Here is a 27,494-nt window from a genome sequence, read left to right as displayed (position 1 = left end):
CTGTAATTGTTGATTGTTACTTATCTTGATCCTTTGTCTACTGTTGTACTAATCGAAGGCCTTGGCCTGGACAGCATATAATGTTATATATCCACATTGCTTGCATCTACTGTTTTGTGTGGGCCTTGCATTCATCACTGATTACATATTTCAAAATGTATGTGCTGTAAGTAATGACATACATTATTGTATAGTACAAAAATAAAGGTTTTCTGTGTATGCATACCTGTGTGTGTGATGTTATGTCCTTTGAATTGTGAGTGGGTGTATGTTTAATGTAAGTATGCTCATTTGTGGGAATAGTTGCCACACTAGACATTTCACAGGTGCCAGTTACAAAGCTTGTGGCTGAGGGATATACTTTGCACCCAGTACTTCCACACTACTTTTACATATGTATGGCTACTAATACCTTTTGTCTGTGTATATGTGTATATACACACACATATATATATGTATATATATATATATATATATATATATATATATATATATATATATATATATATATATATATATATATACACATACATATTTGCCAATGTATAGATGTGTGTGCATATCTGCACCATTGTAATGTGTACTCCTTCCACACTGTACAATCCCTACGGTAGAATGACTTTTCTGCATGATATGTTACAGATATTGTCCTGACATTTGTTAGTTGAATTGGCTTACTGTTAAAGCATTGTGGCTGTGTTGTGCAGGTTCCTGAAGTCAAGAACTGCATGTGGTGGATATTGGATTGCACAGCATATCCATTAGGGCTGTGTGTGTGTGTGTGTGAGTGTGTGTGTGTGTGTGTGTGTGTGTGTGTGTGTGTGTGTGTGTGTGTGTGTGTGTGTGTGTGTGTGTGTGTGTGTGTGTGCGTGTGGTGGTGGGGGGGGGGTAACATAGCACTAATTACCAGGTATCCCTTATTTGAGCCCCCACCCCCATTAACAGTGCTTATGGTCTGTTATGTTGTAATGAGTGGTTCAAGATTTTGTTCCCATGTGGAAATGCTATACACATTTCTATCTGTATATATATATATATATATATATATATATATATATATATATATATATATATATATATATAAACATACATATGAATATGATAGATATTTATCTATCTATATACAACTGATGTTATATGATTATTTGTGAGCCATATATATATATATATATATATATATATATATATATATATATATATATATATATATATATATATTATACATATAGCTGTCTATCCATCTACATTTACAGATATAGATATATATATATATATATATATATATATATATATATATATATATATATATATATATATATATTTGTCCATATGTCCGTGTATGTTCGGCTCATAATTTTGGCCTGTCCTCATTCTCTTGGCAATTGACATGGATGATCTCAGGATTGAAGTCAGTAACTTATGCCAACTGCTTTGTGTTTCAGACTTCATCTCCTTCAAAATATGTGTTTTAATACATATAACTGTTTAACTAGCTATGTTTTAAGTGTATAAGAGGAGTATTTGACATATATCCCTGTTTGTACCCACATATTGGCACACTTTGTCCAGAATTTTTGCATTAAGAGGTTGTGTGGTATGATATTATGAGATTTTCTGTACTGTTGAATGATTGTGCTGAATGATATGTTTGTGAAAACATTAGGGTTTTGTATATCTGCCATTGCTTAGTGGTAAAATCACTTTGTGTATGGTGTTCAGGATCTTGGGTTCGAGCTTTGCAAAAGCTGTTTATTTTGTTGCTGGGCAGAACACGGGCTGTTGGATACAGAGTGGGTAAGGCACTTTAAAGCAGTTGTAGGCGGGGTTGTGTGGGTTTGCGCAGATCTATGCAGTACGTACTTTTGGTTACAGTTTCTTACACCCAGTTAACTTCTACTTTGCTTAATCTGTGTAGGCAATGCTTACCTCCACGCAAACGCACTTAAACATGCTTACTAGTGCTTATATATACACTTACTCCTGCTTATTTGTGCTTAAACCTGCTTACTAGTGCCTTATTTATTATGACACTGACACTTCACATGTGCACTTAATGCAGTATTCCAGTTCACATTTAAATGTTATTTAGTAGGTTATACAGCAAAAAAATGTTCATATACAGATTCCACATTGAAAACAGAACATGCAGCTGTGGGACTCGAACCGGCAATGCCTGCTTGTAAGGTGAGTGCTCTGCCCACTACACTATTGCTATACTGCTTCAGTTGCATATATCTTCCGTGTTATCCTCTTCAGCCATTTAAGCTGCATTAACTGTAGCTAAGCGATGGGCACACCCGCTTACCTACTGTTAGCTTTAATTGGATTTCTTAAAAAAAAATAAAAGGGTTCTTCTTTTAAATTATATGTCTTGTTGCAGTAGTAAATATAGGGTACTGTTGGTGTGGATATAAGGACACATATGAGCAATCTCCTCATTTCTTAACAACTTCTGCTGTTCTACATTGCAGGGGGTGTTTATTCTTAGAGCTCTCCTCTCAGACACGCCCCTTGAACTCGTACACGCTCAGTGTAAGCCTAGGAACTCGGGCAGCGTGCCTTCATTATTATGCATGGTGCACTGCTGCCCTGCTCCTACATAGGAGCTTCCATGCAGGACTAAGTTAGTCCTGCACAGAAGATTAGTGAATCCGGGGGATTATCATCAGAGGTCATCCTGCTACCACGCACAAATTGACCCTTTACTATGCTTTTCTTTTGGGAGAATGGTTGTGCACTAGAAAAAATGTAAATATGAATTAGAGTATGCATCTTTTCTGTGCACCTTCGATACAAAACTACTGTTGTTTTTCTGGATTGTAACATCCAGGTAATTCACACTGTTAGGGTCAATATTATAAGTGAACTTTAAAAAACTAGTGGTATTCGATATATAGTCAAAAAAATTCAAAAAACTTTTCCTCACTCTCAACCCAGAATAAACAAATATCATCCAGTAAGCATTTGTACAACACCCAGCATTCTTTAAATCTGAAATAAAAAAAAAATAATAATGAAATTATACTTAATAATAACTTTATATATTTCAAATCGGAATTTTTTCGCCAAACAAAAGGGTTAGCTATGGGAGCCATGTGTGCACCCACTTATGCCAACATAGTTCTTCATGTGTGCACCCACTTATGCCAACATAGTTCTTTCATGTTGGGAAGAGAAATTTATTTTTAATTCCATATTGCCATAAAAAATTGAAATTTCAAATATCAGTATCTCGAGACCATAAAGGTGAACGTTCAAAATCCCGAAACCCAAAAAATACAAAATATTGCTCATAAACATACCATACACCACACTACACATACATTATCCTACCCACACTATAACAAATGAAACAACAAAACATTCACAAACACAACACAAACCAACACACCTATACTAAATATAATCCCCCCTGCACCCCACACCCCCTACTTATATATACTAACTCTGAGATTGCACAAACATTAAAAGACAGCAAACTCATACCCAGACATTCTACAGTCCCTCGCAAACACACACACAAGCACACACACACACACACACACACACACACACACACACACACACACACACACACACACACACACACACACACACACACACACACAACCACACATGCACACACACACACCGCAACACATCCAACACTTACACACTCATACACTCACCTGCCTACCCTAACCCACACATACAACTTACAAACACACTCATATACATTCAGACTCCCACCCAAAACCCTTACAAAACACATTAAATTGCACCCAAATCCACACACAACACCATACACCATCGACACAAAACACCACACGTAAACAAGCGTAAAGCCATAACCTCGAATTTGAGATATTCTCATTCATGATTATGCACTTTTGCTATTCTAAAAATTCGCCTTTATGGTCTTGAGATACTGAAATTTGAAATTTCAGTATTTCAAGATTATAAAAGGGAACTATATATATATATATATATATATATATATATATATATATATATATGTATATGAATATGATAACAAGAAGTAAATATAGCTATATAAACTACAATGATACATAGACTCCCCACATACTTCTACATAACACATGTACATTATTGACACACAACTACATTTAAGGAGATAACCCTGTTATACACATTGATATAGATATGGGTGGGGATATACAAATGTTTCCACATATCCCTGAGTGCTGAAGTTATCTGCATATGCACATCACAACAGCTGTCCTACAGCACCAGACCAAGGCTGCAACAGTATATAATCCACTCATCCACAGACCCCTGAGACTGCAGGCTGCCACGGTGTAGACAGACATAGGTACCAGGTGGTGTAATGTACAATATGTGCAATGCATTCCTTGGACAGGCCATATTGTCTCTGGCCACATGTCTGCCTATTAAGCTGCAAACAGCCACATATGGCCAGACTGCTAAGTGTACACACATAGCAGTGATATTGCCAGGTATCCCACCATTAGGACACTAGATGCAATAGCAGTACCAAGCAGCATTACTCTGCAGGCCACACATGCTATCTAACACAAGGCCACTTTACATACTCCACAATATACAGACATAACCTGTGGCACATTCAGTAGGCAATGTGAGCTGTACAGTATAATACCTAGATATGTAGGATTTCTAATCTCACATCCTCCAACCCTGTGTGTATCAATATATTCCCTCACAGCACTATGGACATGCCCATATGGGCTGTCTCCATGCAATGTTATGCATTTTATGGCCCTGTGACTGGCTGCTGGCCTCTAAATTCCCTGCTCTACAAGGCCTGTGGATGTTGTCCACCTTAAGAGCACTGACTGACAATCTAACAACAGGTAAATACTGTGGCGCATGTGGTCAGTACTACAAGCTATAGTGTCTATGACTAGATAAGTAGGGGTTCTAGTCTGACAGCACACTTCAGACAAGCCCTTATGGGATATCTCTGTGCAATGGTTATGTATTTTATGCCCACTGACTAGCTGCTGACCTCATCATTGGCTTCTGTTACAAGACTAGCTGCTGGCCTCAACATTGGCTTCCATTACAAGGCCTGTTGATGTCATCCACCTTAAGAGCATTGGCTGAGAGTGCATTATCACATAAACAGTGTGGCACATGAAATGAGTACTATGAGCTATACTGTGTTATGCTAAGTATGAAGGTGTTCTAATCTCACAGCATCCAACGTGTGTGTGTGTGTGTGTGTGTGTGTGTGTGTGTGTGTGTGTGTGTGTGTGTGTGTGTGTGTGTATAAATATGTCCCCTGACAACACTAGAGACCTATCCCTGTGCATTGGTTATGCATTTTATGACCTTGTGACAAGCTGCTGGCCCTAAATTGCCCATTTCTTCATAAGCATAATTGTTCACCACCATCTACAGCTGTACGTACAGAATACCCAGGTGACCTGTATCAAGGGTAGTAGAGGGTGTCACAGGGTATGAAAGCATGATGACGCTGACTGTCCTCATTGTCCCTGACAAACTGTTCTACACATATGCACCTAGGGAGCCATGCACGTGTACTGGTATACCTTACTGACATCATATCTCTGCTCTGCTGCCTTGCCATCCTGTGCTGCTGTATTGCCACCATGTGTCCATAGCTGAACTGGTCAGTCTCCTGTGACAAAAACATATCCAGCTCTGTGACACACCTGTCATTCTGTAACACTACCACCAGAGTACCATCAGGCAACAAAGGTACACAACATTTGATGTGTAGTCCTGACACATCCCAGCATACAGTACTTGTCACGGCCCACAATACCTGCCATGGCATAACACTACTGCACTACATAAACATATGTAATGTTGTATAGTCACCCTGTGCATTAAACACATATGTGTAGGTCCTCACATCAATGGCATGGATGGCAGAGATGTAGCACAGATATCATCACATGCACAGGGTGTGGTGTGTGGGTGTCAGATGCCTAGGCTTTTTCAAAAAGTTGGCAGCATGTGTGTGAGTCAGGAAGGGGTGCTGGTTACATGGGCCATGGAGTAGTGCTTTGTGTGTCTGTAGGTGACCTGCATGTGATATTGGTTTTACAGTGTGTGTGTGTGTACACAGTCAAGCCCAATGCTACTCCAACACATGAGTATGGTGGACAGCTGTAGGCCATACATAGTACAGTGGACAGTTCACCATCTCCGGTCATGAACATGGGAACTGGTTTCACCAGGAGTAACAAGATCAGATGCATTACTAGTACCTGATGGTGACTGCTGTCTGCTGGGCCTGTGACTCTCACAGGACCACCCAGGACCACGTATGTGCCAATGGCCTGCCACATCATGGTGTGGGCAGCATACCTCCCTCTGTAAAGCTGGAGGTACTGCCACTACAGGAATGTGAGTGTACACGGCCATGTGGACTCCCAGCAGATGGTGTTGCTGGCCTACACCCACGTGTTTGACGCCCAACCCCAACCACATGTTCCAGCACAGACAACATGTGCTAAAAGACAGGAATTGTCTCAGCCCACCATCTGTCCACTACATCAGTGAAACATTCCATAGTGTCACCAATGTGGTGGAGGCAGTCACCGATCGATGTCAGACTGTGCTGCATCCATAACCCTAAGCATCCATCTAGTGTTACATTCAGCTCTTGCCTGTACCTCTATGACAGCCCAAAACATATGGCAAGTGACCCATAATGTGACACATGCAAAAAGAGGTGGATGGGCAGCAGTCCTCCTTCAAGCACCCCTGTCAATTTGTCTGTGTGAGACCTCACCAGCTCTCTGGCAATGGCCAGTGTCTACACTCACTGATGTCATAGTTCTCATACTGTCTTCTACTGTATCACCACCCTTTGACTGTCTTATATCTGTGGCCTCTGATGACTGGTTATGTGTGGGCATACTGACTGTGTGCGGGGACAATGGGGGCAGAAGAAGGATGTCAACCTCTGGGACAGATTCAGCCACCAACCCCACCTGTGCCTCACTATGGCCACTATCATCATCAGAGTCCGATGAGATACTGACATCAGGTTGTGAGGGGGGACAGACTCCAACCCCCCTGTTCATCTGTGAGAAGCAAGACAAAAACAGTACATTACCACCTGCACTATTATGTATGGTAATCCACACAGACTCATACAGATAAGGATCCACAACTGCATTACATGTCCCACATTTTCTCATCTCTGATCCTATGCACAACACACACACACACACACACACACACACACACACACACGCACACACGCACACACGCACACACACACACACACACACACACACACACACACACACACACACACACACACACACACACAACATACACAGACAACCCAGGCCTTATATAACATACACATCACCTACATCCGGGTAATGTTGCCAGTACAATAAACCTGTGAGGTATGCAATATGACAGTGTATGTGACAGAACTACACATAAACACAGTGCACCTATCTTGACAATGATATGATAGTTGTAGTAGCACTGCCACATGTATGTACCTTCTCCCTACTGTGCTTGAATGGGCATCTTGGAGTAATTGCTCATGTATAGGAGGCTGTGTAGTTGCTCATAACTATAAGTGCAAACATGTTAATATTTGAACAAATACACACCTGTCATTCCCTAGGATATGCATTGTAGTTAACTGCTCCGAAATGGAACATACAATTATTCTACTCTGGCTAAGCACAACAGTTGTGCATAAAGCAAAATGGCAGCCCTTAACATTCAAAGGGTATATCTAATCTGGAAAACAACAGTATCACACTTACCAGGTACAGAACCACAAACTCTGGCCACACCTGATGGACCCATGAAAAGGTGAGGGAGAGGTATTGTCAGCAGCACCAAATGTTGCAGTGTTACAAGGTAATATGTGTGTATATCCACATGTACAGTAACTAATGTAATACTGGCTACATTGCTGACATTCCAAGTGTATGTTCACAACTGTAGGTAAAAGCCAACCCCCAATGCAGATAGACCTGACACCCATATATTAGTTTGTAGAGCCTGCCACAATGACTGCTAATGTATTATACTGGTGAACACAGTAAGCTTACCTGGACACTTCTCTGATGTGGACACTGTGGCACCCACTTCCAGGATGTATGGCATGATAATTGGCTAGAAGCTGTTGGTTGATCCTAGGATCACCAGGAATTCCTCTGTGGCTGAGAGTGGTTGTTCTGTTGCAGGCTCTCCACCGGTGGCAGCATGATCCCTGGCAACAGAAGCTGCCCTTTGACATGCGGCATTGACCATGTCTATGGTGTGGTGTTCAACCTGCTCATAGGTCCTGTCCTGTTGTCCAATATGATTAATAGCCATCACCAGGTCAGCCCACAATGCTGCCTCCTGTTCAGGATTGTGGTGAACCCTTGAAAGCAGCATGTGATGGTTGAGTCTGAGGGCATTCAGTATAGCGTCATTTTCTGCAGATGAAAATGGAGGATGTCTCTGTTGGTACATTGGTCCTGAAAGACAACAAGAGAGGAAAAAAATTACAGGACTAGATACGTGGATGTGCACTGTGTACAGACCTTGCACACCCATAATGGCCTGCACTATCCACTGCTCCCTCACACGTCATATTCCACAGTTTGGTGACACACTACATGTGTGACCATGACCAAGATAGTTGCAATACTGGGTAATGTGCCTTTGTGCTGTGGCAGATTCTGCTGTATGTCTCTACAGCCATCACTGCAGTGTACTGTGATGTGTCCCCTATGGGCAAATCCCCACTAATACGTGATACGGCCACTGTCAGACAAATAGCAGTGTGTTATTCCAGCAACTATATGGGGACAGCCCAGCCACACCAGTGTGCCAGAATGACAGATTGCAATGCAAACCTTCAGTCATATATGTTCTCTGTAGGCATCATACCTCTCAACTATGCAGATGTATGCAGAATGTCCCCATGTTTGCTTCATATATGTGGTCCTTCTTGCACAAACCTGTGGATGTCTGACAAATGGTTGTCCACTGATTGATGGTTGCTGTCAGAAAACTGACACAGAATCTGTCACCCATCAGACCTCTCAGGCAACACTTATGCTACAGTAATATCTGTTACTCTAATCACATTATTACTTTGTATGGCCAATATGTATACTCTGTCACTGAGTTTGGGCCTGTGTCCCCCCCCCCATTTAATATGGCTTTGTCCTAATTTCTTACTGTAGAAGGTTGAGATGTATGTTAGGAATAGCTCTCAACCAGACATTGATGAATGTCTACTAAATAGGGACTTAGCTACAGTACATCAGAGACATTTGGGTCACTTTTACAATGCTAGTACTATTTATGTGTGACATTGACAGACTGAGATGAGGTGAACTACAGTACATAGTTTGATATTTCAGGAGTGTACACCCTTGCTTAGTGTCACTATGTCTTACGTGTAATCCACTATCTTTACTACAACAGCCAACCATTGTAGGAGGGATGGACAGAGCAGAGATGTGATTCAAAGCAGAGACAACTGAGAGGGATGCTTATAGGTTTTGGACAGCAGAGTATCACTGGCATGCCATTATCACAGATCTAATACAAGCCTACTGTTTTAATTCCTATTCCTCATACCTCCATCCTCCCATCTGCCTTTCATTTTATGGAAAAATGTAATACATACCTGGTAGAGTGATGTATTCTTTTTTTGAAATGTTTCTCTACAAATCCTTTGCACATCTACTGTCTGTGTGAGTAAAACCACGTACAGACCTGTTCCCCATAAACAGTTGCTTGTTATTTGTTGGTAATGCTCATTAACAGGTAATTGCCTGTGCACCAATCTTTGGCTCAGAATTATTTCTAATTGCATCCAAAAACAGCTGAATTGCACTATCATTAGCCAATGACATGGCACCACAGTGCAATATATAAGGCTTTCATGTAGGCCTTGGCCCCTTTCTTAGTTTTTGAGATGGCCATTACTTAGGTGTGGAGATTACAGCATCGCAAAGGGTAAGTACAAATACTGTCCACTGTAGAGATGCATGAAGTATGTCCACACTTTTGCCTCATATGTTTGGTCAGTATCCCATGACAGTGTGGTCAAATGGTAGGTCACTGACAAACATTGTGGGCTGAGGTCAGAAAGTGGAGAGAGACATGTAAGTGTCACACTTCATACCAATCAGAATATGCATGGTAATGCAGTAGCTGCTATTCTATCAACTTACTATTTTTGTAGGGGCAAACTGTGAAACATGTACCTATCTCTGGGCCTTTGCCTGCCCTTTATGCATGGTTGTGTCCAGATCCCTTGTTATAGGGGTTTGGGAGGTATGGTCGGTCTATAGCAGCTACCTTATCATACAGTCATGTATGCTCCAGGCTGCAGCCTAGGACACAATGGGGGAGAGTGTGAACACTTTGAAGGCCTGCAAGCTGTAAGTGTAACTGTGGTAGCTGTGTCAGCCCTGTCATTACAGCAGAGCCAGGGTAAGGGTACTCATTACAGTCCAATTGAGGCATGTGGTTAAAGTACATCTGTTATGCAACAGTGCCAATAGCAGAGTCTAGGTGAGATATAGTTAGGCTATACGAATATGTGCAGTGTGTCCCTACCAGCAAGCCTGTGACTTGCAAAATTGAGTAGCTGATAATTCAGTAGCAGTAACCTATGGGGATTAAAATTGCATGACTCAGTCATTACTTGCTGTGTTCACAACAATGTAATTGAAGTGCAACACACTGGATTCAAACCCAGGACTTTGAGTGGCAAAATGAACTGTATGCAAGTCATTTAACAGACTGAGCTAGTGCTGCAGTAGGTATAGCTGCGAGATATATGTGCTGACACACAGGCTGTGACACACGTTGTCTGCATCCATAAATATGTGCATGGCTTTCAAAGCCAGCTGTTCTGCAGCAAGGTCCCATTTGAACATATGCCATTGACACCTTAACAGGTGTGTTTGAAGATGTTGGGGGTAAAGGGGAACACTTACTTGCTATTCCAGGCCTCACATACTGCCATTATTATTTATTTGACTGTCTACTGGTGTATTTCTGCATCAGAGTCCCAGGTACAGTCCATTTTGTCACAGTAGGTTTGATTTCAGTCTGTTAGTGGCAATCAGTATGTATTGCTGGAAACACCTGTGTTAATTAAGTTCTGTGTGGCCTAAAGGGTTAGTGCAGTAGGCTGCAGTTGACATGGGCCTGGGTTTAAAACATGGCAGGGTAATTATTTTACACATGTATCTAACACTGTGAGAAACACGTGGGATCACTAAGGCATATTAAAGCTCATTTAAGTGGGTTTTCGAGGTGCTGCGTGCAGCACCACAGTATGATGCTTTGCTTAGCTCTACACAAACCCACACTAAAAATTTAAAAAGAAAAGAAAAAGGGGGTGATAGGACAGTGATGAAATGTGGGCAAGCAGTGAGAAAAAAAACATAGTGGTAGGCAGGTAGGGATTTGCATGACAGGTGTAGGGAAGAGCCATAGCTTTCCATTTCTTGTACAACAACAGCTGTGCAGTTTGACAGATTTTGTGGATTAATTTGGACTCTCAAACCCCAGAGAGAGGGGTGAGGACAACACAAATGTGTTGTTAAGCCAATTGGACCAAATTAGTTGTGTCCAGTGGACATGTGTGTGAAATGGAGAGTTATGTATGGGGCAATATATATATATATATATATATATATATATATATATATATATATATAGTGGGACAGGTGCTCATTTTTATTTTTTAAAAGGAGACAGTGGAATGCTGAGGAGGGGATATAGGTACATGCGAGGAGGTAAGTTGGGTAGGTGAGGATGCAATTGCAGACAGACAAGATTGACAAGACAGCAGACAGGGGCAGTGTATGACACATGAGGGAGTAAACACCTTGGATGAGGAGGGTGTTGTGGAATCTGAAGTGCATGTACCTCCAGATGGCAGCAGCATGACTCAGGTCCACACTGCTCCTTCACTGCCCCAAAGGTGGCTGTGCTGGAGGCTGGGCACCAAGGCCACCCAGCCCCACCAGGTAGAGTCTGATCTCAATCCAGTGCAGGCGAAGTTCATAGCTCCTATGAACAATCCTGCCCACCATGGTTGGTGATTGATCCTGGGTGACTACTGCCCCTACACCACCACCCCTGGGGGAGATGGGGCCCACCCTCTGAGGCAGCTCTGCCCAAAGGTGTGTAGGGCCAGAGGAGGGGGCAACACCAGCTTTGGTCCCAGACATGTTGGAACCCACTGCCATAGCCGGATGAGGTAGGGTAGGCAGTTCAGCAGGAACTGGCCTACCCTGACATGCTGTGGTTATGGAGGTGAAGCAATACATTTAGGTTAGTTATGGACAAAACCATTGTTAGTAATAACAACATTGAAAATAACCCCATTACATTTCAATGCATATTATGTGAAACACAACAATGAGTAACAGAAGAGTCAGTATATTAACAGCATGCCAGTAACAGTTATAGCATATGACCAACAGACTAGGTAATTCAACAAGATATGTTCATGTGCAACTATTGTAATACATAACAGTAATGAAACAAATGTCTGAAAACAAAGTTTATGGAACAACATATGTTAATAGTAAACCATAACCAATGCATAGCAATAATAAATATTTGACGATAAGGGGTGGGGAGAGAGAGAAATACAGTCCATTAATACCATTATAGGCTATATAGTTGACAACAGTACTGTTATCTACTCTACAGGTAAGTCATTTCTTTATGTGTAAAAGTGCCTATAGCTGCTGTAGCAAGTACATACCTCTCAAGCTATCCACATGGGACAGTATGGGCCAAGCAGGAACAACTGCAGGTACACAACTACACAGAACACTTGCACATCAGGTTTACCTATATAACTACCAAGGTGTACTGTGATCTGATGTAGTGTCACTTTGCTATTTACATAATCATGTCAATGATACATCTGTGACAGAGGGATTACGCAACATTAATTACATTCCGTGACAGTGTGACACTTGAAAGTAATGTATATGTACAGTACAGACAGTAAACAACTATTATGCCTTGCTTAGCAGGCATGGGAATTGAAACCAATAGCAATGACTATAGAGGGCATCTGCATCAAATGTATTAATTGACTGCAGCAACCTTTAACACACACTCCAGGCATGCAGCCATGGCAAAGCTTACATATTTTATTTATTTTCTTTTCTTTTATTATTACACTTATTTCCTGTATTTTATGCTGTATTTTTCATATTCCTGTTAATGACTGTAACAGTCTGTTACATGTAAATGCAAAATAATGTTCTCATAATATGGGAGACCTCACCCATTTACCTGTAGCTCCTGTGGAGAGAATATCTGTAAACATTATGTGACTGATAATGTTATATTCAGATCTACATAGGACTGGATTCAAACCCTGGTCTGTGTGTGGCAAAAATGTACTTCATACACAGCATTTAGCAAACTGAGCTACTGAGTCACTGCTGATTGCTAATTGATTGATATTTGCCTAGAGCTCACCTGGTACCAAAATATTACCTGCCAATAGTGGTACAGTTTTATACTTGACTGTAGTGACAGTTGAATACACATGCATGACATTCAAGCATGATATAAACACTAGATTAAGTATACATTACTACACAGAATTCAGGTGTATGCTATACATTGTTAGTGTACTGAAATATCTGTGATGTCAACAAACAATATCCAGTTATGGGTTATTATTTGCAGTGTACAACTAGTACACTGCTATACCTGACTACAGCATCATACTTTACAGCCTGAATGCTTGTAGCTGACATGCAATGGTGAAAGCAAGACAATGCTGCTGTGCATGATTTACCTTTCTGTTATTGTTATTGGTCCATGTGTTGTTGCAGACTAGTTGTCATAAGTCATTTCTTACAAAATAACTCTGAACCTACACTTATTGCACAACAGACTTTAGTAGCTACACCTTCATGCAGGTACTAATACAGTTTTGTGTTTTAAAATTGCAGAACAGTTTTAGTAACTGATTTCATGCAAAACAGCCCTATTGCACAACATACTTTATTAGACATACCTTTATGCAGGTACTGATACTATTTTGTGTTTTTATTACAGAATAGTTTTAATAATTGATTTAATGCAAAACAGCCCTATTGCACAATAGACTTTATTAGACATACCTTCATGCAGGTACTGATACGATTTCATGTTTTTATTGCACAACATTCTTAATGATTGATATCTTTCAAAACAGCTCTATGTCCACAGTCATTGTGCAACAGACTTTATTAGAGAAATCTTCAATCAGTTAATGGTGTAATTTCATGTTTTTCTTGCACAACAGTTGTCATTATGTAGGTGTTGCAACACAGCTGTAATTCCACAGTTATTGCAATACAAACTTTATTGCATATACTTTATTATGGTTAATGCTTTAGTATTCCCTGCTTATGACACTACAGTTGGCAGTATGCACTTCTTGCCGTACAGGTGTAAATACACATTCATTGCAATACAGTCTTTACTGTATATACATAGTCAGAGTTAATGTTTTACTCTATCTTGCTTATTTGACTATAGATAGCAAAATACATCTGTACTCACCACAATCACTGTGCAACCTGTCCAAGTGCCTAGCATGGGCCTCGATGTTGTGAGCCCTCTCCTCTGCAGCTGTTGGCTGAGAAGCACACCATTATGCGTACCAGTTTAAAAGACATTCAAGATTAGATATTGATGAAACACAGGTAATGGTACTTACATACATGTGGGACATTCCCAGCCCAGAATTCATGGACCCAGTTGTCCAAGAGAGACACCTTCCATCTTTTCAGGTTGTCATGATTGTGACAACACTGCTCACCTGTGCAGGAGATACCAGTTGCACTGGTGAGGTCCCTTGTCAGCCGTCTTGCACTCTGAACCCTGGTAACCTCCCTGCATCAGCCAGCCCTCGTGGTTTTTAACAAGGAGTCTGGCCATGACCCTGGACTCCTGAATGCCCCACTGCTGTGCCCAAAAGTGTGAAACCTCTCCAACACTTGCCATTGTATCCTTCAGAGACAGAACTCCGATGGATTATACTGTATTCCTGCCTGTTGGGCTTAATATAGCCTGTTTTCCCACCCTTACACACCATTGGGCAATATTTAAAAATGTAGTACATCGTTTAGTAATGCACAAACCAGTGCAGCTCATCTGAGCACGGCTAAAACCCATATGCTATAGTAGTGCTTATAGTGCACAAACAAGCCAAGTGATGCCAAGCAGTGTATAAACATTATCAGCTGTTGTTGTGTTTATGCAGTGCTTAGCAGGTCTTAGCAGAGCTTAGCTGAATGCAGCAGGCCAGTATTTAAAAATAATTTGCATAATTTGTATTTTGAACAAAAATGCTAACTTGTTCTTCCATGTATTCAAATCCTGTCTATAAGGCCATAACTCTAACCATTTATTTACATCAATATGTGAAATTTTGTTATACCTTTACGTATACCTCTGAGCTACCTTTAAGCAGTGCTGACCACCATGGTGCACCATGCAAACCCGCTCAGCTACACTTAAACTTCACCTTCACAAACAAATTAAATCTATCCAGTTTCTATTTTTAGATGTCTGGCAGGTGTCTTGGCACTGCTTAACACTACTGTGCTCTGTGCCATGCCACACAAACATGCTTTTAAAAAAAAAATAATAATTACATTGCTATAATACAACTGGACAGTACAGGGAGTGTGTTACTCATCTGTGGACACAGTTAGTACCACTCTCCCTACACTGATATTCAATAACCGTGTCCCAAGGCTCTCCCTCGGCAACACGCCATGAGTAATATGCATGGCACGCTGCCAAGGGGGAGCCATGTACACACACAGTAACATTCCATGTAGGCTCTACACTATGCCTACATGAATTTTATTAAATCTAGGGAAATGTGTTTGCCGCTGACCTCATACAAGGCATGGAAAACTAGATTAGTCTCTTTGATGAGAACATTTTGGTTGAGGCACAGTATTAGATGGAGTTGTAAGCCTGGAAATAGATCTAAGAAGTCTAGAAGCCTGATCTAAGCTGAGAAAACATTTTCTTGGGATGTGTTTTATTTTATGGAGCAGTGACCCTGAATATCCCTTAAAATCTAACTACTCTTTCATACCATTTGGATTTTTATGCTAGGCAGAATAGCTATAGAAGTTTATTGATTGATTGATTGATTAATTGATTGATTGATATTTGATTACTTGAGAAAGTATGACTGGGTAGACGCCCATTTTCAGCAGAGGCCCAGGAAGAAAAGCTCCAAATTCTTTCAAAGCATTTTAAGAACAATAATTTTACAATCTTCAAAAATAAAACAAAAACATCTACAGTTTAAATAATTGTAACAAATTAAACATAATATAAAAGCATTTATTAAGAATTGATACAAGGTATATGACAATTATTTAATATTTAGAGACATTTTAGACAGTTTGTTGAAAAATTAAAGGTAAATTAATTTAATACAAATAGGAATTGCACTAAAGTGAAAGAGAAACAGGCTTATGATATATTTACAGAGAAAGTCAAGAAAGAAAATTAGATAGCAGTAAGGAAGTAAGTGAAGAAGGGAGAGTAATGAGGTAGAAGGAATGAAAAGGTACTTGTTCACATTTAGGGATATAGTTTATCCTGGTTTTGCGTGAGAACAGAGACAAATTTTAGCTAGGAAGTCTTTCAGAGTGGTTTTGAAATATGGGAGGGCGGGTATAGACCTGATGGATACAAGTAAGAAGTTCAAGGCCTTAGTACCCTTGAACAAGTACACAGACAGGAGCTTTTGGTCACTGGATCATAATGACCTACTAGGAACTCAGTTGTCTAGAATTTTTTTAGTGATGGACAGGCAGATGGATGCTGGTTAATTTGATAGGTGGTAAGAAGTGTATAAGTTATTTGATGTGGCAGTTCTAACCAATTTAATCTTTTCAGTGATATACAGTAGTGGTTCTGAAAGGGTTATGTGCTGCAAATTGAGCAACTTTGTAATAGTATTGTTCAGGTTTTCATTTTTGTGAAGCCTGGAGGTTAGTAAGGATGTGAGCACCATAAAGAACAGTGGAGAGGAGATAAATAGTGGCAAGTGTAGTTTTAGTTGCATCGGTAAGAAAGTTTTTGGCTCTGTAAAGCATGCCTAGTTTTTGATGAGTTTTTCTTATGCAATTTTGTATATGCCGGTCGAATGTAAGATTATCATCCACTATCACCTCTAATAGTTTGTTATGATAAGTGACTTCAATACTTGGATTATCAAGAGAGAGGACTTTATTTATTTATTTTTTTTCATGAGAGATGGATTTGGGGGGAAAGCAGTAGTTTGGTCATTTTTGGGTTGAACATGAGTTGTGAGTTATAAAGCCATGTTTCAGTGGTTGTAAAAGCTTCCTGAATAATTTTTTAGATGTGTACCATGTTGTCAGATATGCAAATGAGTGTGGAATCATCTGCATATTATATTAGTGTGGCCTGTCATGTGGAAGTATTGAGGGTGTTGGTGAAAAAGTTAAAGAGGAGGGGACAAAGCATAGAGACCTGTGGCACACTGGTGATGATTGACTGATACCTATTAATAGATTAATAGATTCATAGACTGTTGCTAGGCTAATGACACAAGGGGCCTTTCTAAATCTAGCCAAATTTTCCAGAAAGAATACTGATGTCCTGTATCCAAACAGGACATTGAGGGCCAGGCATTTATAAGCTACCTCTTTCTGTAAGGGACATGGGTGCCAGGCCGGATGTAAATGTCCTATTGCCCACCTGCTTGTCTAGGTTGTGCTTAAACTGGGTAATAGACAAAATCAGCTTCACATGGATGGAAAGATTGTTCCACAGGAGGACAGTCTCTGGGATACATATCTGTCACTCCCCCATATTCTGTTTATGTCACAGACAAAATTCAGGTCCCTAGACCTTATATTTCTGATACTCTTTGATTTACGAATATGTAGGAGATTCATTAGTTTGGGGTTTGCCAATGCCTTTTAAGCCAGGCATAGATCACCCCCCAGCAGTCTATAGCAGTAGAAGAAAAGGGCTTTAAGGTGCTCTGCACAAGGAAGTTTGTTAAGCCTTGTATTCATTTTGTAAGGAACTTTTGAGGTTGATCTAGCTGCTGCATAAGCCTGGTCAGGTACATACCAAAGGGAGCAGTGCACTCTATGATTGGTCTAATAAGGGTGGAATACAGTGGGATAATGACATGTTTGGACCTAGATGCCATGCCTTTACTTATAAGTTGCACAACATAAAAGGATTTTCTCATCACTGTGGCCACATGGCGATCGAAGGTAAAACCACTGTCTACATGAGTACCCAGATACCGAATCACTGGTTCAACTCTTAGGGGTGTATTATCAATATAGTAATTAGCTGTGATGATTGATTCCCCAAAGGGTACAATTAGGCATTTCTTAGCACTGAGTTTAAGACCATGGCTTTGGCACCATTTATTAATCAGAGATAGACCTTCTTGAAGAATGCTAGTGTCTTCAAGGGAGAGGATGATAACCCCTAGCTTGTAATTATCTGCAAACGTAGCCAGCCGTAAACCTTTAGCATTTGCTTCCATTTCAGAGAAATAGATGCCAAAAATGCAAATAACATTAACGTGCTGAGTGCAGATTTTAGGCCCTTACATTCAACTGACCTCTGGTGTGGTGTCTTGAGTCAATCAGGGTATTCCCTGTAACCACTCCTACTGCCTTCTCTTTTCCCCCACCCCCCTTTCCTCAAACAGGTTAAACTGCTACAATTCAGTACAGGTATCATTTTCACGTCTAGGTGCTTAGGATTTCCCTCTCTCCTCCCCCCTTGGCTGACCTGGTGTGACTTAGTGTAAGTTTCTTCATTGTATGGATCTTTTACTGTTTTTTGTGTAACAGAATGACCTGCTGCTAAATTCTGATTCTGCACAGACTGCTCTATTTTTTGCAGTAGTTAGTGACTTTACTGAATTTCTGTGGTAATATTTGTTTTTAAACTGAACCTGTACCTAGAGAAAGTGTATAATCAGAGCTGCTTGCTGCATGTGTTTTTAATGTTTAAATTGCATACACACATTGAAGAAGTGCTTTTATCATCTGAATGACTTGGGCTAGCTATACTTGAAGTGCTTTTACTGGCAATTTTCCAGTTGTACAATTGTGAACAATTGATTTAGTTTTTCTGGTATATCTTTAAAATCTGGCAAGTGTTTATTTACTGCATTGCTCTCTTGCTTAGGTTTCTTAGCTATAAATCTTAGTTCATTCTGAAGTGTGCTACTTTACCCCCCCCCAAAACTTTCTGAATGTATTATTATAAAATAACTGCCTGTTGTTGCCTTCATGCTTACCTTAGAATCTCTGATTTTCTCTTTTCCTAGTTGAACTCTACATTTTACCTACAAAATGCAGTCTACAGGACTGCAATTGGTCACCATAACAAAATCAGTTTCTCTCAGCATTTAAACAGAGTAGGTTGCACACAAAAAGCATTTGTTAAGCTTTTACTTACAGTGCTGTGTAATTAAGCAGGTCACAATTTTGGTCAGCCATAGGGCTCTTTTTTCTACTTGAGTGTTCACCTCCTTCCCCAGTAACTTAAGTAAACTGACTCTTAACATTAAGAGCTATAATACTTACCTTATAGCTTTAGGACAACTTAGGAAACCTTTTAAATTTAAGTAAACTGACTCTTACATTAACAGCTATAATACTTACCTTATAACTTTAGGACACCTTAGGAAACCTTGTAAACTGCAATAGCCCCGCTACGTTTGCCCTTGCAACGCTCGGGCTCTCTTCACTCCCCTCCCTGCCCCCAATTTCCTCCTGCCCCAGTACTTCTAAATTTAAAGTACTATAGCCACCCCCCCACACACTTTCTAGATCCTATCTGCTTTCATCTGGGATAATTCCTCCCACCCCATTCTTCTACTTACATTTTAATAGCACCTATTAGCTTTCATCTGGCATTCTCCCATCCCACTTCCAGTACCATTACCTCACCACTCTATCTTCTGGTGTTGCATCACCAGGTAAAACAGTTCCTTAACTCACTAGGCGAATCACAAATAATGTTATACTCCTCTTTACTACCCCTCTTTTTCGCACCATACCTCCTTACCTTGCATGAAAACCAGTTTCTCTCGGGATTTCAGGTCCCGAAAGGCCATACTATCACCCCAGCTGTAAATCCTCCCACCTTCAACCATATTTACAGTACCAGGTCCTATCCAACATCTTGTTCAGTCTATCAAAATCTCAAACCCAGGCACATTAGCTCTAGATCCAAACACTACCACAAACTAATAAACAAATTCCTGAATTTCATCACCAAGTATAGACTTAACCTAATACGTGGTCTTGATATTCACCCCAACCCTGGTCCACCCACTTCAGATACACATACCCCCTCTACTTGCAATCTAAGCTACAAACCTACAATTAATAGGCCAACTAACTTTCTGCTAGCCTGTCATCTCAGTATTAGAAGCATTAATAACAAGGTACATGAATTCCATGCACTTTTGGATGTCCACTCCCCTGAGATTCTCTGTTTATCTGAAACCTGGTTAAAACCTAACACTACAGACAATGAAGTGTTACCACCTGGGTACAACATACACAGGCTGGATCGTGCTTCCAGGAAGGGAGGTGGGGTAGCTGTACTCTATAAATCTGAGTTGAATGTCACCATAGATGTAATACAACCACCTCAGATTAATAACTCAGAGATTCTTGCCACCAAATTGCAACTTAATAAAAATAAATGCATTAATATCATCTGTATGTACATTCCCCCAGGTAAAATATATCTGCACTTGAAGATATCCTGCACTGGCAATCATGTCACTACCCCCAAGAAACCCTACTACTTAGAGACTTTAACATAGGCTGGGGCACCTGTTCCTCAGAATCTCCAACCACCCATATTAACCTGCATGCATTTATACAAATCATATCCACCTACCAGGATAGGTAAACCCAACCAAAAAGAAAGCATACTTGACTGGGTACTCATAAATAGTCACCCCCCAACTGTACACCTCTGGTACCCTCCTTGATGGCCTAAGCAATCACTTCTCACATATGTAATTAAGCACAAAGCCATTAATTCCTAACAACCCCTACTCAGAAAGGTTAGAAACAATAAAAACTTTGACCCTGCCAAATTCCAACAAGAACTAAACTCATGTACTTGGTCTATTCTAAAACACCTCCCCTTAGAGGAAGCAGTAGCATACTTTAACAACAAATTCCTTGAGATCCTTGATTTGCATGCACCTATTCGTTCAAAGAGAACAAAGGCAAAAACTGTGCCATGGCTTTCTAAAGAGTCTAAACTCAAAATTACCCTTAGAAACAAAGCATGGGCTTTATGGCGGTCTTCTACAGACCCTCAAGATCACATTAAATACAGGCAATCCAGGAATGAAACTAAAAAATCCATTTTACAAGACAAAAAACAATACTACTGTAATTTACAGACAGTAAATCAAAATAACCCTCAGAAGTTTTGGGCAGGTTTAAATAATCTACTACATCCTGGACAAAGTTCAACCCCAATCCCTGCTGCTACTATTGATAAAACCCCTGAAGATGTTTCTGACAGTTTTAACTGATTCTTTACTGAGACAATTCAAGCCCTAGCTAGCCAACTACCTCCTAGCTTCCCTGGTCCTGAAAGTACCACCCCTAGAAACCTACTCTTGTTCAGCTTTCAACCAGTCACCACTTCACTTATCCATACCTTGATCAAAAAATTAAAACCCACTACACTTTCTACTGATCAACTCCCTGCTGAGTACCTACAAAAATCAGCTGATGCTATTGCTTACCCCGTCTCAATACTAATCAATCGAACCATAGTAGAAGCTAAAATTGCCACCATCTGGAAAATATCCTATGTAATCCCACTTCACAAAGGAGGCAGCTCTACTGAATTCTCCAATTATAGGCCAATAGCTATACTCTCTCCACTTGCAAAGATTATGAAAAAATGTATTCATAGACAACTCATGCACCACCTAATCCAGAATCACCTTATGGCAGACACTCAGCATGGCTTCCGTTCTCATCACAGCACTACTTCAGCCCTCCTAGCCTTTACCAACACCATAAATCATAATTGCAACAATAATTATATATCCTCAGCCCTCTTCTTAGATCTTTCCAAGGCATTTGATATGGTTGATCACCATCTTTTAATCCACACCCTGCAAACATTCTGTCTAGATACTAGGGCTGTCCTCTGGCAGAACAAACTCTCTAATCTTCTACCTAACACCCTTGGAGTACCACAAGGCTCTATACTAGGGCCCTTGCTGTTCTCCATCTTCGTTAATGACCTTTATACTGTCATCCCAAAAGTCAGCTGTATCCAATATGCTGATGACTCTACTCTGATTTGCTTGGCCACATCTCCAATAGAGTTATGGTCAGCTACCAAGACCACCTTTAATACAATAGAAAACTGGCTTTCTGAACTTCGTCTGATCCTAAATCCCAAAAAAACTAAAATGCTATTATTTTCACCAACACATAGGTCTACTGCTTTCACCTTTACCATAAATTCAAATGATGGCACAATAATCTCCCCTGACCCCTCTACAAAATTATTAGGTGTCATCATAGATAATAATCTAAAATTCAACCTACATGTTAACCAAACTATCAAAACCATCAATATAAACCTAGGGTCACTTTACAGAATAAAAGCCTTCCTAACCCCTCCAGCTAAAATTGCCATAGCTCGCTCTCACCTTCTTTCAACCCTTCTGTATGCATCCCCTCTACTCTTGAATTTAAACAAGACTGTCCTTAACAAACTCTCAATTTGCTACAACCACATTGCCAGGTTTGCCACTGGGTTGCCTTTTAGGACACATCATTGCATCAATCTAAATCAGCTTGGGTGGCTTGAACTACCCAACCTAATCCAGTATAACCAACTGATTATGGCCTATAAAATCCTCTATAATCCAGACAATACTCCTGCACTTAAAAATATGATCACCCCCTATAACAATCCTAGACCGCTTTGATCCTCTAACAAACTACTAATTCAGACTAGCAAAAATAATAACACAGCCAGTGACTCTCTCTTTGCAAACTCTGTAAGTAGACCCTGGAACTCACTTCCAGCTGATATTACCTTACTTTCCACCTTAGGTCAATTTAAAACTAGACTCAAACAACATTTGGCACTTAACTGGCTATGTCAATGTATCAAGCCTGGCTAACTCTCTCTAGAATGTGTAAAAATCTGTTAATCATTTTACTGTGTAATTTAATTTAATCCTGATTTACGCTCGGGATTAACTCTAACCTGTGGAACTTGTTTAACTTGTTTACTTATGTAATCACTGTAAATAGTCTGTTTGTAATATAATGCGGGTATTATGTAATGCTGTATCTGCTTACCCTTGGAGCTTTTCTCCCCAGGCCTCCGCTGAAAATGGACATGCATCCAGTTGGACTATCCCGGTCAACAAATGTAAAATAAATAAAATAAATAAATAAAATAAATTTTCCATTCCTTGGCACAAAACCTAACTGAAGGCTCCAGTTGAAAACTGATTCAAGTGGACCAGAGAGGTCATGTCTCATGCTGTTTATTAAACATCTCAGGATATTATCTTGGCCCATCACTGCACTGTTTTTGTGTGAGTTGCATTGAAATGTAGGACTGCTGATAAAATGTGTCTGGTGTATGTGTCCCTTGTCATATATATATATATATATATATATATATATATATATATATATTGTTTTTTTTAACTTTTTGTACCTCATGCAGAGGTTTACAACTATATGCTGCTATAGCTTGACCCTAAGATAGCTCTTCCTGTGACTCAAATAACCTGCCCACTGTGTAGCACTGTTCTAGTCACATAACCAGAAATCACTACCAGGTCACCCCTGAAATGGGATTGTGCTTTCAGTGAATTTACACAGTTGACATCTCTTTTTTCTCAATCAAGGATAATAATAGGAAAAGATAATGCATTAAGTTTAATAATTCACCTGACAAACTAAAAACAAATGCTGCTTTGCCTGTATTGATATCAGCAGAAATCTAACCCTTGGTTTAATACCACTTCAGTTGTTGGGTTGTCCAAATTCTTCTAAGAGAATGTATTTATTTTTTCTTGGAATTATACAGACCAGCATATAAAAATGCAAATGAAATCAGAAAAGTTGTTGTTGTTGTTGTTTGACTTTTGGCTTTTTCCTGGTAAGGGGTCGCCACAGCGGAACTCCGGTCCACTAATGATTGGCAGTAGATTTTTACGAAACGCCGAGGTGCCAGCTTGACGCCTAACCTTCAATGAAGGCATGCCCATTTACACACGCATGTCTTTTGAACGCTACCCAGCCGTGGGGAAGACATGCAAACTCCACAGAGAAGGCACTCCCAAGCCAAGCCGAGATTCGAACAGGAGAACCTCTTGCTGTGAGGTAATAATGCTACCGCCTGTGTAAATAAATTGTACATAATACAAATATTTTGTAAATAATTATACTATCAACTATTCCTATACCCACTTGTGTTATCTCTATTGGAATTAAAGACACTCACTTTAAGAATACTTTCTAACCCTCATTCTTATAAGATAACTAGCATTCTCTAGTCATTAATGTTACATTTGTACTCTGCTGTTCTTCATCTATATTTGTCTATTTTGCTCAACAGGAAAATATGAGTGAAGTTTACAGGTAACCATCAATGAGTGCCTCAGATGTATGTACTTGTTTTGTGGTTCTACTTCATGTATTATTATTTTTTTTTACTCTTTCTAAATCTATTATTGTAACTCTGGAACATTGGAGGTTTTCATCCCAGGCATCCAATGAAAATGGGTTCAATACCCAGTTGCACTTTCCCGGTAAACAAATTAATCTGAAATAAAATACAATTAAATTACATAAACTACTGTTGAGATGGTTTAGGTGTCATGAATAATAATGACTGAAGATGTTTAATTTTAGTTATTTAGCATGTAATTGTCAAGTCTGAATAATGAAAGCAAATTCAAATCTGTGCAGTAAGTCAGCATGGACACTTCAGATTCATGAAGTGGTTTTGATTTCCAAGGTCATTTGTCATTTCCTCCCTTTGAAAATACGTAACTTACTTAATGAAGAATGTATAGTTAATCTAGTTAATCTATATGGATTTAGGATTTAGGATTTAGGATGACTCAATAAATATTGTAGAATTCAGGTTGCCTGAGTTATGAGTGCAGTAAATAGGTTACTTGAATTAGTTTTGCAAGTTATTCTAGATCTATACCTGTCTATACTGTACACAGGATTTTATCTTATGATAATTGTTTATTTTTTTTCACAGATCTGACTAAAACATTTCTTTTAAATGATGTTGTACAACAGAAACAGAATACTTAAATTGCAATAGCTGAGGAGACCTGGTTTAAAACTTAAATCCTAAAACTGGTATTTGTTTGACAGCTACCATTAAGTATTGGTATAATCCCCCCATTTAGCATACTGGTGCACACTCATGCACACACCTGCATACTTTTATGCATTACTAGTTTACTTTATCTACTGTTTTCTGTATTTTCTGTGTTTTTTCTACTGGTTTTCATTGTATAAAAATTTTTGGGGCTGCAAATATGAAAACTGTAAATTTGCAACTGCAAAGCACTGACATTTTTTTCTGAGCTGTAAATAACAGTTTTTATGTACACTAATTTATATGAATGGATGTTTATCAGATATTATACAATGACCCCCCCATTAATATTCAAAAATGTGCACGCGGATTGGTCAGCGTGCACGTTGTAAATCAGTTATAGTAATGGAAAAAAGGTCTGGTCGCCCCCAGGCCTTTTTCCATTACCATAACTCTTTTTTAAGCAACGGAGAATGCAAGATCTCCATTGCTTCATACTGTGTCACTATGTTAAATGAGTTTAACATAGTGAGACAGCTTTAAAACAAGCAACAGAGATTCTCCATTGCTTTTTTTAAAGCTGTCTCGCTATGTCAAACTCCTTTAACATAGCGAGACAGTTTGTAAAAAGCAACGGAGATCTTGCTTTCTCCGTTGCTTTTTTCAAAACTGTCTCACTATTTTAAATGGGTTTAACATAGCGAGACAGCTTTAAAAATAGCAATGGAGATTCTCCGTTGCTTTTTTTAAAGCTGTCTCACTATGTTAAACCCATTTAACATAGCGAAACAGTTTGTAAAAAGCAACGGAGATCTTGCTTTCTCCATTGCTTTTTTCAAAACTGTCTCGCTAGGTTAAATGGGTTTAACATAGCGAGACAGCTTTAAAAAAGCAACGGAGATTCTCCGTCGCTTTTTTAAAGCTGTCTCGCTATGTTAAACCCATTTAACATAGCGAAACAGTTTGTAAAAAGCAACAGAGATCTTGCTTTCTCTGTTGCTTTTGCCCACAGCTCTGATGTACTGCGTAGGCATATGCATGCGCAGTACATCAGAACTGCCTCAGAATACCAGACAGCTGCGGAAGAGCAGCAAGGAGGCATTATACAATGCCATTATTTAAGAAAAGTAATTATTTTTTTTCTTAAATAATGTCATTGTAATAATAACCCACTTCTGGGTGTGGGTAATGCTGGATTTACCCATGGTAGGCTTTGTTTGGCCATTTGGGCTTCACCCTCGTCACCAAACCACACCAACCGTGGGTAAATCCAGCATTACCCACACCCAGGCGTGGGTTATTGCTATATTATTACACACACACACGCCCACACACACACACACACACACACACACACACACACACACACACATATATATATATATATATATATATATATATATATATATATATATATATGTTTATAGTGTTCTAATTAGATATTTATGAGTTGTTGCTTAACTACCTATGTATATGATTTTAGTTCTTGTCACAGACCTGATGTAGGCTTTATTGCGTTAATTAGCAGAAAGCGATTTTAGTTAAAAGTCAGTCTTTTTATATGTATGTTATTCTTTTTTTAATACCTGATTTTGGAATGTGGGTTGCAAATAGATAGGTAGTGTTTTCCTTAAGAAGGATTTAGTTTGATCTAATCAGTAGTAGTGTGTGAGAGTGGGTACTTGCTCTTCTTAAATGCACTTTTACAACCCTGTATTGTTTACCCGGAATAGGCTTGTTTAAAATTAAACAATACATATATGTTCCACACCTACTTCTAAGTGTATAAAAACTGATATGTATTTAGGATTTTTTTTTTTTTTTGGTACTGAGGATTGCTTCTCTGTGAAGAATAAAGACTTGTTGCTTTGGAACAGTACCTGAGTATTGTGATTTTTGGAAATTATTGTGACTGAGCTCATCTACAAAGTTTTAAGTCTGCTAGTTTTTCTGTTTTGTTTTTGTTTTCCCCTCACCATTTATGTTGGTGAGGTTGGAACTAGACAGATTCCTGTGCTTGTTCATTTTTTAACATTTAAAAAAGGCTGACAAATCTAAACTCTCACTTATAATTATTTTCTAATACAAAGACAAATTAAATACTTAGTTGGTGCTCTGAAAAT

The sequence above is a fragment of the Protopterus annectens genome, chromosome 6.part0, assembly GCF_019279795.1.
Source record: "Protopterus annectens isolate FY-2018-M chromosome 6.part0, PAN1.0, whole genome shotgun sequence".
Classification (NCBI taxonomy): Eukaryota; Metazoa; Chordata; order Ceratodontiformes; family Protopteridae; genus Protopterus; species Protopterus annectens.
Note: the sequence above shows the minus strand (reverse complement) of the source record.